Raw genomic sequence first — 13,580 nt, forward strand, 5'->3', positions numbered from 1 at the left:
TCCTGCTGATTTTCCACCGCCAGCCGCTGGTTCTCCCGTGGGAATCTGTGAGGGGACAAAAGGAACATTCGCCTTCGCAGCATCTCGCGATTGCCGCAACTGCTTCATTAATAACCTAGCCTCTCTGGCCGTGTCTCCAGGCGCTGCTGCCCCCTCGGTATTTTTCCCGAGCCACGCGGCCAACTGGGCGGCCAACTCAGGAGGCATCTCCTCGTCGCTGGTGGGCGTAACTACAACCGGGATCGGCTGACCTGCATCCGGGATCGGTACAGGTACCGGGGCTTCGACTGGACTAACTGGGCTTACCGGAGGTGACTCGGGGACTGGAGACTCCCCCCCTGCCGCCCTATTCCTGGCCCTTTTACCTCTCCCTGCAGGAACTACTCCCGGCAATGCTGGTCCGATAACCTTCTTCGGCCTGCCCGTATTATCCATTGCCGCCATTTTCTTCTTCATGTTCGCCATGTCCTTCACCAACATGCGGAGCATCTGCTCCATCCCAGCCTTCTTTCCGACCTTCTTGCCAGGCATCGTTGTCAGAGTCTTGCCCTTGCTGCTCTGCTGCTCGACGAGGTCCTGGCTTCAGAGGTCCAAAGATACCGGAAGAGAAGGACCCTGGAAGAGAAACACAAAAATCAAAATTGCTCCTTGTTCCGTCTAGGGCTCACGTGCAACGAGAGGGTGCAGCTTCCAAGCACAGGAACAAGAGGATGCTTCTCTGGATTGTTGCTCCTTTTATTCCTCTTCGGGAGGGCGTGTACCCTCCTCTGGTACGCCTACGGGGCGTGACCAACGGTGTAGGTGTCTAGGACAACCCCTTCTTGGGCGGGAAAAGGCGCGCCCCGGCTACGCCGCTTCGGGCATACCAGCCGAGACACGCCCCCCCCCCGCCCAAAATGGTTTCCCGGGGGGATCCGGGCACCCTGCCATACGTTCGGGGGGACCGAGTGGTCGCCCCTTTCCATTCAGTGCTGTGTAATTATGTGGCGTATAATTATGTGGCACTAAGTGGGATTTGGAGTATGTTGCATTGAATTTAGTGTAATTATGTGGTATGTAATTATGTGGCACTGAGTGGGATTTGGAGTGTATGTTGTAGACAGTAGAGTGTAATTTTGTGGCGTGTAATGTGGCACTGAGTGACATTTGGAGTGTATGTTGCATTGAGCGCAGTGTAATTATGTGGTGTGTAATTCTATGGCACTGAGTGGTATTTGTAGTGTATGTTGCATTGAGCGTAGTGTAATTATGTGGCACTGAGTGGTATTTGGAGTGTATGTTGCATTGAGTGCAGTGTAATTATGTGGCGTGTAATTATGTGGCACTCAGTGGGATTTGGAGTGTATGTTGCATTGAGTGCAGTGTAATTATGTGGCGTGTAATTATGTGGCACTCAGTGGGATTTGGAGTGTATGTTGCATTGAGTGCAGTGTAATTATGTGGCGTGCAATTATATGGCACTGAGTGGTATTTGGAGTGTATGTTGCATTGAGTGCAGTGTAATTATGTGGATTGTAATTATGTGGCACTGAGTGGGATTTGGAGTGTATGTTGCATTGAGTGCTGTGTAATTATGTGGGGTGTAATTATGTGGCACTGAGTGGTATTTGGAGTGTATGTTGCATTGAGTAGAGTGTAATTATGTTGCGTGTAATTATGTGGCACTGAGTGGTATTATGAGGAGTGTATGTTGTATTCAGTAGAGTTTAATTGTGTGGCTTGTATTTATGTGGCACTGAGTGGTATTTTGTGGAGTGTGTTGCATTCAGTCAAGTGTAATTATGTGGTGTGTAATTATGTGGCACTGAGTGGTATTTGGAGTGTATGTTGCATTGAGTGCAGTGTAATTATGTGGTGTGTAATTATGTGGCACTGAGTGGTATTTGGAGCGTATGCTGCATTGAGTGCAGTGTAATAATGTGGTGTGTAACTATGTGGAACTGAGTGGTATTTGGAGTGTATGTTGCACTGAGTAGAGTGTAATTATGATGCGTGTAATTATGTGGCACTGAGAGGTATTATGAGGAGTGTATGTTTTATTTAGTAGAGTTTAATTGTGTGGCTTGTAATTATATGGCACTGAGTGGTATTTTGTGGAGTGTGTTGCATTCAGTCAAGTGTAATTATGTGGTGTGTAATTATGTGGCACTGAGTGGTATTTGGAGTGTATGTTGCATTGGGTGCAGTGTAATTATGTGGCGTGTAAATATGTGGCACTGAGTGGTATTTGGAGCGTATGTTGCATTGAGTGCAGTGTAATAATGTGGTGTGTAACTATGTGGAACTGAGTGGTATTTGGAGTGTATGTTGCATTGAGTAGAGTGTAATTATGTTGCGTGTAATTATGTGGCACTGAGTGGTATTATGAGGAGTGTATGTTGTATTCAGTAGAGTTTAATTGTGTGGCTTGTAATTATGTGGCACTGAAAGGTATTGTGTGGAGGGTGTTGCATTTGGTCGAGTGTAATTATGTGGTGTGTAATTATGTGGCACTGAGTGGTATTTGGAGTGTATGTTGCATTGACTGCATTGTAATTATGTGCCATATAACTACGTGGCACTGAGTGGTATTTGGAGTGTATGTTGCATTGAGTGCAGTGTAATTATGTAGCATATCATTATGTGGCACTGAGTTGTATTGTGTGAAGTGTTTGAAGTATTCAGTAGAGTGTAATTGTGTGGCGTGTAATTATGTGGCATTGAGTGGTATTGTTTGGAGTGTATGTTGCATTGAGTGCAGTGTAATTATGTAACATAATTATGTGGCACTGAGTGGTATTGTGTGGAGTGTGTCTTGCATTCAGTAGAGTGTAATTATGTGGCATTGAGTGGTATTTGGAGTGTACGTTGCATTCAGTGCAGTGTAATTATGTGGCATGTAATTATGTGGCACTGAGTGGTATTGCGTGGAGTGTGTTGCATTCAGTAGAGTGTAATTATGTGGCACTGAGTGGTATTTGGAGAGTATGTTGCATTGAGTGCAGTGTAATTATGCAGCATATAATTATGTGGCACTGAGTGGTATTGTGTTTTGCTATGCTATGCTTTGTTATGCTATGCTATGTTTTGTTATGCTATGCAATGTTTTGATGTGTTTTATTATGCTATGCTTTGTTTTGCTATGCTATGTTTTGTCATGCTATGTTTTGTTATGCTATGCTATGCTAGGTTTTGTTATGCTATGCTAAGCTTTGTTTTGTTTTGTTATGCAATGCTATGTTGTGTTTCGTTAAGCTATGCTATGTTTTGTTGTGTTTTGCTATGTTTTGTTATGCTATGTGTTGTGTTTTGTTATATGCTATGTGTTATGTTATGTTATGTAATGTTATGCTATGCTATGGTTTGTTTTGCTATCCTATGCTTTGTTTTTAATGCTATGCTATGTTTAGTTTTGCTATCCTATGCTTTGTTTTGTTATGCTATGCTATGTTTTGTTATGCTATGTTTTGTTGTGTTTTACTATGCTATGCTTTGTTATGCTATGTTTTGTTATGCTATGCAATGTTTTGTTGTGTTTTATTATGCTATGCTTTGTTTTGCTATGCTATGTTTTGTTATGCTATGCTATGCTATGTTTTGTTATACTATGCTAAGCTTTGTTTTGTTATGCTATACTATGTTGCGTTTTGTTATGCTATGCTATGTTTTGTTGTGTTTTGTTATGCTAAGTTATGTTATGTTTTGATATGCTTTGTTATGCTATGTTTTGTTATGTATGCTGTGTTTTGTTATACTATGCTTTGTGTTTTGCTATGTTTTGTAATGCAATGTTTTGTTATGTTTTATCTTATGATATGTTTTGTTGTGTATTGTTCTGCTATGTTTTGTTTTGCTATGCTTGGTTATGTTTTGTTATGCTATGTTTTGTTGTGTTTTGTTATGCTATGCTATGTTTTGTTTTGCTATGCTTTGTTATGTTTTGTTATGCTATGTTTTGTTGTGCTTTGTTATGCTATGCTTTATTGTCTTTTGCTATGCTATTTCTTGCTTTGTTATGCTAGGTTTTGTTTTGCTATCCTATGCTTTGTTTTCTTATGCTATGCTATGCTTTGCTATGCTATGTTTTGTCATGCTATGCTGGTGAGGGTGTGTGAGGGTGAGTGAGGGTGTGTGAGGGTTAGGGGGTGTGAGGGTGAGGGTGTGTGAGGGTGAGAGGGTTGTGAGGGTGAGTGAGGTGGGCGAGGGTGTGAGGGTGAGGGTGTGAGCGTGAGGGGGTGTGAGGGTGAGGGGTGTGAAGGTGAGGGGTGTGAGGGTGAGGGTGAGGGGGTGTGAGAGTGAGTGGGTGTGTGAGGGGGTGTGAAGGTGTGTGAGGGTGGGTGAGGGTGTGTGAGGGTGAGTGAGGGTGTGTGAGGGTGAGGGGTGTGAGGGGGTGTGAGGGTGACTGAGAGTGAGGGGGTGAGGGTAAGGGTGTGTGAGGGTGAGGGGGGTGAGGGGGTGTGAAGGTTAGGGTGGGTGAGGGTGAGGGGGTGTGAGGGTGAGCGGGTGTGAGGGTGAGGGGTGTGAGGGTGAGGCGGGTGAGGGGGTGTGGGCGTGTGAGGGTGTGAGGGTGAGGGGGGGTGAGGGTGAGGGGGTTTGAGGGTGAGTGAGGGTGTGTGTGAGGGTTTGAGGGTTAGGGGGTGTGAGGGTGACTGAGGGTGTGTGAGGGTGAGGGTGTGTGAGGGTGAGAGTGTGTGAGGGTGAGCGGGGGTGAGGGTGAGGGGGGGTGAGGGTGAGGGGGGTGAGGGTGAGGGTGTGTGAGGGTGAGGGTGTGTGAGGGTGAGGGTGTGTGAGGGTGAGGGGGTGTGAGGGTGAGGGTGGGTGAGGGTGAGAGGGGTGAGGGTGTGAGGGTGTGTGAGGATGTGGGGGTGAGGGTGAGTGAGGATGTGAGGGTGGGCGAGGGTGTGAGGGTGGGTGAGGGTGAGTGAGGGTGTGTGAGGGTGAGAGGATGTGAGGGTAGCTGATGGTGAGGAAGTGTGAGTGTGAGGGTGACTGAGGGTGTGTGAGGGTGAGGGGGTGAGGGTAAGGGTGTGTGAGGGTGACTGGGTGTGTGAGGGTGGGTGAGGGGTGTGAGGGTGAGTGAGGGGGTGTGAGGGTGAGGGGGTGAGGGTGAGGGGGGTGAGGGTGAGGGGGTGTGAGGGTGAGGGTGAGGGGGTGAGGGTGACAGGGTGTGTCAGGGTGAGGGGGTGAGGGTAAGGGTGTGTGAGGGTGAGGGGGTGAGGGTGAGGGGTGTGAGGGTGAGAGGGTTGTGAGGGTGGGTGAGGGTGTGAGGGTGAGTGAGGGTGTGTGAGGATGAGGGGGTGAGGGGGTGAAATGGCCTTGGTACTGTGTGAAGCAACATCTAGGTCCCTTTGGCTGTATGCCTGTATGAAACAAAATTATACCTCAAATGGCTGGGCTTCGCGGTTGCAATGGACTGTGCTTACGACACAATTCAACAAGCACTGGCAAAGGCAGAAGCTAAACGGCTGAGAGAGGGGCCACATCCTGCACAACAGGGCACTGAGCTGTGAAAAGGTGCAGAATGAACTGTTGCACAGGGAAAAGGATCTTCATATAACCTCACCCTATCACAACACCCAGTCGGAAAATAATTTCACACTCATGCAGCCTTCCTTACATTGCCATGACTATTGTACCAGCGGATAAAAAAGGCAACAGCAAATGGCTGAACCAAAAGCACACTCTCTTTGTACTGTGTGGTAAAATGGCATCTCTGGGGACGTGGCCAAGATCGGAGTAGGACGTGCTTTTGAGTCCCTACGGCGCCGAGCCTTCTATAGCCTTGTATAGCATCCTGCTCCGGGCTCGTTTGCGACCCTCAGGATCCCCCTGCATCTCCTGGGGGCCATGTCCAACTATCGACCCCGAGCTGCCTGCGGAGGCGCCCCGGAACGGCGGCAGGACCGGAGCGGGCGAGCCGCGCAGACGAGAAGTAGCGCTGTGTGCTCCCCGGAAGTCGCGGCCTGATCAGAGGGAGTTGTGGACCGGGGCTGCCCTGGAGGTGTCGATCGGGTCCGCCTGGAGAGACGAGGAGTCTCCGGCACACGTCTGCGGACCCTGGATGAAGTGCGGCGACGGTGCCCAGGCGCGAGGGGGACTGCGCCTTCCGGCGCCACTGCCTACGCGAACCCGAGGCTTGCGGCCTGGATACAGCGGCGGCACGGACCGTGCCGTGGGACCTGCAGGAGGCGATTCCGACCGCCCGGAGAAGCGGAAGACTGCCCAGGATACCTCGACGGACCCTGGCGGGAGTGAGGTGACACGGCCCAGCGTGAGGGGGACTGCGCCACCCGGCCCCACGCACTACGCGAGCCCGAGGCCTATGGCCTAGTTGCTGCGACGGAAAAGATCGTGCGGTGCGGCCCACCCTGTTGCTGAGCTCCCTAAGCCCACGGAGAGCCTGGGGGTGGTGAATGTGCACGGAGCAGCGCTGAGCGCAGTGCGGCGAGACGGCCCAGAGTAGCGGGTGACCACCGAAGACCCCTGGGCCACATGGCGGACTGCTGGCGGACCGGTCGGCCCTCTTGGGGTGACCCTCGCTCCCCCGCCGCTGTGGAAGGAGGGACGGCTGAATGAGCTGGGAGACCAGTGCTTTGGACATTGTGGCCCGGTGACGGGTGGAGCTCGACACAGGAGACAATTGCTCAGAAATCGAGCCCGGGGCCTACGGGCCTACTGCGACAAAGGACCGATTTGTGGCATCACGAGGCATGGAGGGCCCCTGGACATTGTGCTTCCCCCGCACTAAAGTATTGCCACCACTCGAGCGAATGTGCGGCTGAGGCCCTTGGGACTTCGACCGTTGGACCAGGACCGCCCTATCCAGGGTCTTGCACGACCGAACGAAGAGGAAGCAAGGTGGTGGGCGCCATATACCACATGGGACTCCCAAACCTGCCGAGGGGCCATTGGAGTAGACTGTGAGCTTTTGGGCCGTGACCTGGACTGGGAAGGTAGGCAGTCGGATTGACGGAGCTGCGTACTGGTGGAGGGTGATCCCCCACCCCGAATACCTGAATGAGCAGGGGTGCCGCGATGTCTTCCACACAGCGCAAAGGAAAGCCCGGCAAGGATGGCCCCCCGAAAGGATCCCAGCAGCCGGCATCCCACGGACCCAGCGTATCGCCCTGGCAGAAAGATGATGAGGCCCCCGCGACCAAGGCCTTTATGACGTAACTTTTCGCCTCTATCAAGGAGGACATTTCTGAGCTCCGCTCTCAGCTGGCGTCGGACCTTCGCGAGGTGCGGAGGGACGTGGATGGTATCGGAGAACGGGTGGCTACTCTGGAGGATCTTGATTTTAGCATGGCGACGATGTCCACCAATTGCAGCAGGATGTAATTCGGCTCACGGAGCAGAACTTAGACCTCCAGGCACATGCGGAGGATTTGGAGAATCGTTCCCGCCGGAACAACATCCGCATACGCGCGTTGCCGTGGGACGGTGAAGCAGGTGACCTACGAGGCTATGTGCAGGCGCAATTCTTGCAGATCCTGGGCGAGGAGGACCTACATGACATCAGGATGGACAGGGTCCACAGGGTCGGTCTGCCTAAACGGGGAGGAGGGCGGCCTCATGACATCTTAGTCTGCGTGCATGACTTCCAGCTAAAGGAGCGTATCCTGCGGAAAGCACGGGACATTCCGTCACTGCAATTCCGAGAGCACCGTCCTCAACTTTACCAGGACTTAGTGGCGTCAACGCTCCAGAAGAGATGCGAGTTCCGCCCGGTGACCAGCTTTCTGGGAGAACATAACATTTCCTACTCGTGGGGTCACCCCTTTCGCATCATCTTTAGGTGGCAAAATAGACTAGCGCAAATCCGTTCTCTCCAGGTGGCGAAAGATCTTCTGGGCCTTGATGACACGACTCCTTCACCGGAGGGTAGCAGTTCACCATCGCGGAGGCGACGGCGGTCCTCCTCATGGCAAAGAGTGGGTCCGGAGACGGATCGTAGAAGACCTGATCGTACAACTAGCCTACAGGAGAGGGGAGAGGCGGTGGCGTCTGTGGCTTCAGTGACAATGGCGTCTTCCCAGCAGAGTTCCGGAGCAGCCTGAATTTTGAGCTGATGGCCGTATGGTGCCGGAGGGGCACGTGAACTCAGGTACCGTGGGTATATTTGTACTTTTTGAGAAGACACCCCGGACCGTGGCCCTGGGGGACCCATCAGTGGTACCCCGTCCCCAGCCCAGGAGGAACTCTACAAACTACTATCCACTGGGACTGTTAAGTACATTGTTCTTGTTTGTTTGTTGGGGGGGTGGGAACCGGAGGGCTCTGTGGGAGGATTGGGGGGGGTAGTTGGGGGCCAGGTTGGGGCTGGGTTTGGTGGCGGTGGCAACCGATGTGTGCTTGCTGTGAGTTTTATCCCCTCTTGAGGTATGACACATGGGACTCTGGATACCGGGCTCTTGAGCGAGGGTGACCACTGGTTTTGTGCTGTGGCTGAAAATACTCTCTTGCTGATGTGGGATCGGGCTTTGAGGGGCTTTGGGGCTTGGTGCGGGGAGTGGGGTTGTGTGGGGGAGGGGCTTGATGGAGGGATACGGGGTGTGGACGGGGAACGAAGGGACGCCTGGTTACCTTTGGCGGGGAGGGGGCGAGGGCAAGTTGACAGAGCGAGTGCAAAGCGGTGGGACCTAATGTTTCCTCATGCCGCTTAGTATCGGCACATGGAATGTGAAAGGCCTCAACTCTCCACAGAAACGCCAAAAGCTTTGGAAATATTTGTCTGACCATCACTTAGACGTAGTGGGTCTCCAGGAGACCCACCTGGCGCGTAGAGATGAGCTCCGGCTCCGACACAAACACTTCCCCCTTATCTACAGGTCTTCTGCCTCCATCAAACACAGGGGGGTGGCTCTTCTCTTTCGGGCATCCCTTCACTTCCAGCCTATGAGGGTGTGTTGTGATAAGGAAGGTCGCTGGTTGATGGTCAAGGGGTTGCTACACAGCAGATTATGCTCTTTCTTGGAGGTATACGTTCCCAATACTAGGCAGAATGGCTTTCTCCAGGACTTGTTGGATAAAGTGGGGAATTTTGTGGAGGGGTACCTGTTCTTAATGGGAGATTTCAAAATGGTATGGGACAAGGACCTATACAGCTCCCGAGCCCAGAGGGCGGATACCGGTGTTTTCTCCGCTGAAACGCAACTCCTTGTGGGTGACTTAGGATTGATTGACAGCTGGCGTTCTTTGCATCCCCAGGCCCGAGACTATACCTTCTTTTCCCACGTCCACCATTCCTATTCCCGTCTAGACCATATCTTTTTAAGCCAAGCCCTCAGGGGAGATGTCCGTGATTCTAGCGTCTTTCCGCTCTCCGTGTCAGACCATAGCCTGCTGGTTCTCGGGCTGCATTGGTCGGTGAGGGGGGACGGTTTGCGGAAATGGTACTTCCCAGCTGCGCTTGTCCGGGATGATACATCCTGTAAGGAGCTACGGAAGGCCATCAGGGAGTTTCTGACCCTCAACCCGGCATCGGACACATCGGTGTTCAACACATGGGATGCATGCAAAGCATCGCTGCGGGGCACCTGCTTAGGTCTCAATGCAAACCTCAATAAATTGAGAAGGAAGGAGCGAGAGGACTTAGAGGCGGAACTTGCTGTCTTGGAGCAGGCGCACAAATCGAACCCGTCCAGGGCGACCCTCCGGCCATTAACGGCGGTGCGGGGAAAATGAAAGGCCCACTACAACAACCGAGCTGAATTCACCCTCCTGAGGCTTCGGCGTGTTTCATATTCGCAGGGGAACAAGGTATGAAAGCACATGGCCCGTCAGCTCCGGGACAAGAGAGAGAGGGAATACATCGGAGGGATTCAGAACCCGTCGGGGTCCCTGCAACATCGGGATGAGGACAAGGCAGACCTCTTTGGCCGCTTCTATGCTGCACTCTACGAGGGCGACTCTTTGGACCAGGAAGGTCAAGGGAGATTCCTGGCTGACCTCCCCATACCGCAGGTCTCTAAAGAGTGGAATGAGCTTTTGGCTGCCCCCATCTCCAGAACAGAGGTGTTGGACGCTATTAAGGCCCTTAAACTCCATAAGGCACCGGGCCCAGACGGCTATACTGCCCTTTTTTATAAATCATTTGCGACGGAGCTGTGCGACTTTCTGGTCACCCTTTTCAATGAAATGGCTGTCACTGGGAAGACCGCAGGGACCATGGCCGAAGCCATGATAACCGTGATCCCCAAACCGGAGAAGGATCTCTCCAAATGCTCGTCGTATCGCCCGATAGCTCTCCTCAATATCGATGCTAAATTATATTCCTCTATCATTGCGGGCAGGCTCCAGGACTTGATGCCGGCCCTCATTCACCCGGACCAGTCCGGGTTCATTAAGGGCCGACAGACGCATGACAACTTGAGGCCAGTGATACACCTGATAGAGAAGGCCACCAGGTTCCGCATCCCGGCGATACTAGTGGGGCTTGACGCGGAAAAAGCTTTTGACCGCGTTGATTGGGGATTTCTGTTCCGCACCCTGGACGCCTTCGGCTTTTTTAACCAGTTCATAACAATGATCCGTGCAAATTACAGCAGCCCCATCTCTAGGGTATTGATTAACGGGCATCGATCCGCCTGTTTCACTCACTCCCGGGGAACAAGACAGGGATGTCCCCTTTCCCCTCTTCTCTTTGCCCTGAGCATCGAGCCTCTAGCACTTGTGGTGCGGGAGCGGGAGCAGATCAAGGGCCTTCCCTTTACGGGTGAGCAGCACAAAATCTCCCTATTTGCGGATGATGTGTTATTATCGGTGGGGGATCCAGCTCATTCATTACCGCATATTCAAGCGGTGTTATCCGACTTTGAAGCAGTGGCCGGGTTCAAGGTCAACTTTAATAAATCATACATACTAAACCTGACTCTCCCTCCAGCGGAAGTGGAGCATGTGCGATTGCTCACGCCTTTGTCACGGGTGTCCACCTCCCTATTGTACCTGGGAGTTCGGCTGACTCCTACCATAGGATCATTGTTCTCAGCAAACTTCCCCCCAATGCTAGCGGCGGTACGAGCGGACCTAGATCGGTGGAAACCGAACTATATCTCATGGCTTGGCAGGATCCATGCTCTCAAGATGGTCCTCCTCCTTAAGTTCCTGTATCTCTTCCAGGCCCTTCCCATCCCAATAGAGGTGGATTTTTTCCGGCGCCTTAAAACCCTGATGCTGAGATTCGTTTGGCAAGGTGGGCGGGCACGCTTCTCCTTCACGACTCTGCGACGTCCGCGGAAGGAGGGAGGAGTGGGACTCCCTGACATGCACCTGTACTATAAAGCCGCGCAGCTACGGGTACAGGTGGAATGTTCCCAGCAGCTCTCAGAGAAACACTGGCTGCACATGGACAGGAGTGTGGCTGGGAGGTCGATCTGGGACCTGGCCTGGAAGCCCAAGATAGACAGGCCCAAGAATGCCTACATCAGCACACCCACTAGCACTGTCTTGAAAGTATCGGATACGGTCACTGGTAACGACCGCTGGACCCCGTTTCCGTCCCCCTTTACCCCCATACACTTCAACCCGGCCTTTACGCCGGCGATGCAGGAGGGACCCTTCCGACTGTGGAGAGAGGGAGGGTGCAGAGCTCTTACGCATTTGTTCCATGGGTCGGCACCCCTCACATTTCATAACTGCATGCGAGATTATGGGATCCCGGCCACTGAACGCTTCCGCCACATCCAGCTCCTCCATTGGGCGACCTCAGCGGGAGTGGGAGATGCCGCCACGAGACCACTTTCGCCATTTGAGGCCTTTATCCTACGCACCTCCAATATGAAGGGGACGATTTCCTTCCTGTATGGGTTGTTGCTCGCCACTGCAGTATCTCCCCGTCCCCGCTACATGGAGCACTGGGAGGTCCTTCTGGGCCGAGAAGTTACTGACGAGGAATGGAAGGGTCTCTGGCGAGATATCGCGGCGCACAACCACTCGGTGGATCTAAGAGAGGCCCACCTAAAAACCATGCTGGATTGGTGCCTATACCCATCCAAGTTACATCGAATATTTCCAGCCTCCTCGGACAGGTGTTGGAGGGGCTGTGGTCTGTTGGGGGACTTACGCCACATTTGGTGGGATTGCCCGATCATCCGCCCATTCTGGGCTGAAATTCTGTCCCACATCAAGGACATCCTAGGTTATCCGATCCCGGATTCTGTGGCTCATGTCCTACTGGGTCTCCGCGACCCGGTGTTGGAACATCAAACAAAAGCGGATAAACATATCCTATGGCTCTGCCTTGGAGCCGCCAAACTCACGCTAGCTGCAGCCTGGAAGAAACCGGATGCCCCAGCTATATCACTATGGCACGCGAGACTATGGAGATTACTGAGCATGGAGAGAATGGCGGACATCTTCCTGGGCAACTTTAAGAATTTCCTGTTTCGCTGGGGTCCCCTGGTCCGCTTCTTATCACAAGGTCTACCCTCTGCGGTCTGCCCGTCCGCAATTCGCGCCCTTCACCTTTTCCAGATTTAATCAGATTGTATGACTGAGGGACTAAGAATGAATGTGAGTGTTGTCGCCATCACCTGGGGGGGGGGGGAGGAGGAAGGGGGGGTAGGGGGGGTTTCAGTTGGGGTTGTTAGTTTGTTACCTGTTGCGACACCGCATGGCCTGTGGAGGCTGTCAGATTTTTTGAGCCTTATGCAGCACTGCCTTTCCCACGTGGGCTTTGCCACCCCTCTTTGCAAGGCTATTACCGGTCGGTCGACCGAGAAAGGGCCCATCAGCAAACATTGACTCTGGGAGCTGAACTTTATTAACATACTATGCTGCCTCACTTTGCCTCCTTTTATGCTTATTACAGTACCCTCTGTTTGGGGAACAATGCGGGACTGTCGCTTGTATACTTTCTTTACTTTTCTCTTTTTTTTTGCAAAATAATAAATACATTTTTTTTTTTTAAATGGCATCTCTGATGAATACCTACAGCTGTCTGTCCGCAAGACCTAAAAATATTAAATTGCACAAGTCTGCAACACTGATTAAGAATTCTATTTTCAGACTGCCATGTGATGCTAAAAAGAAAGAAACTGAACGTTGTTATCAGGTAATTCGTCCCAGTCATCTATTTCAAACAAATTAAATGCCTGTTTTGAATAGGTTCGTTTTGGAAAGCGCACACTCACTAGATTCCCCAGTGACGCATGAAAACGTCCTACACATGTGTTACAAGCACCTCCCAAACTCAAGTTTTATGTTAACGGCTGCATTAGTCCAGGGCAACACATATCCGTGACGTCCACCACACTGCCAAGTCACCCAACCGGAGAGCGAACTGGGCTGGGCGTCATGCTCTCTGCAAAGCAACTCACATGACACCAAACCAAAATAAAACAGCAACAAGAAAACAAACAGAAAAAAAAAACGGAAGGCAAACGGTAATCCCTACAAAACAAACAGATTATGACAAGAAGTAAACTAATGGAAAGAATGACTAGGAAACCAAATTCCTATGTGTCAATAGCCACTGCTAGTTAAAAAAAAAGTAGACACGGCCTGGCGGCCGTGAAACTGAAAGCACGGCCGGCCGGCCGTGAAAAGGCCTTTGATGCAGCAGGGGGCAATTAGGGGAGGAGAATGGCTGGGCTGAGGCA

Source organism: Lissotriton vulgaris, chromosome 1_1 (assembly GCF_964263255.1).
Source record: "Lissotriton vulgaris chromosome 1_1, aLisVul1.2, whole genome shotgun sequence".
NCBI lineage: Eukaryota > Metazoa > Chordata > Amphibia > Caudata > Salamandridae > Lissotriton > Lissotriton vulgaris.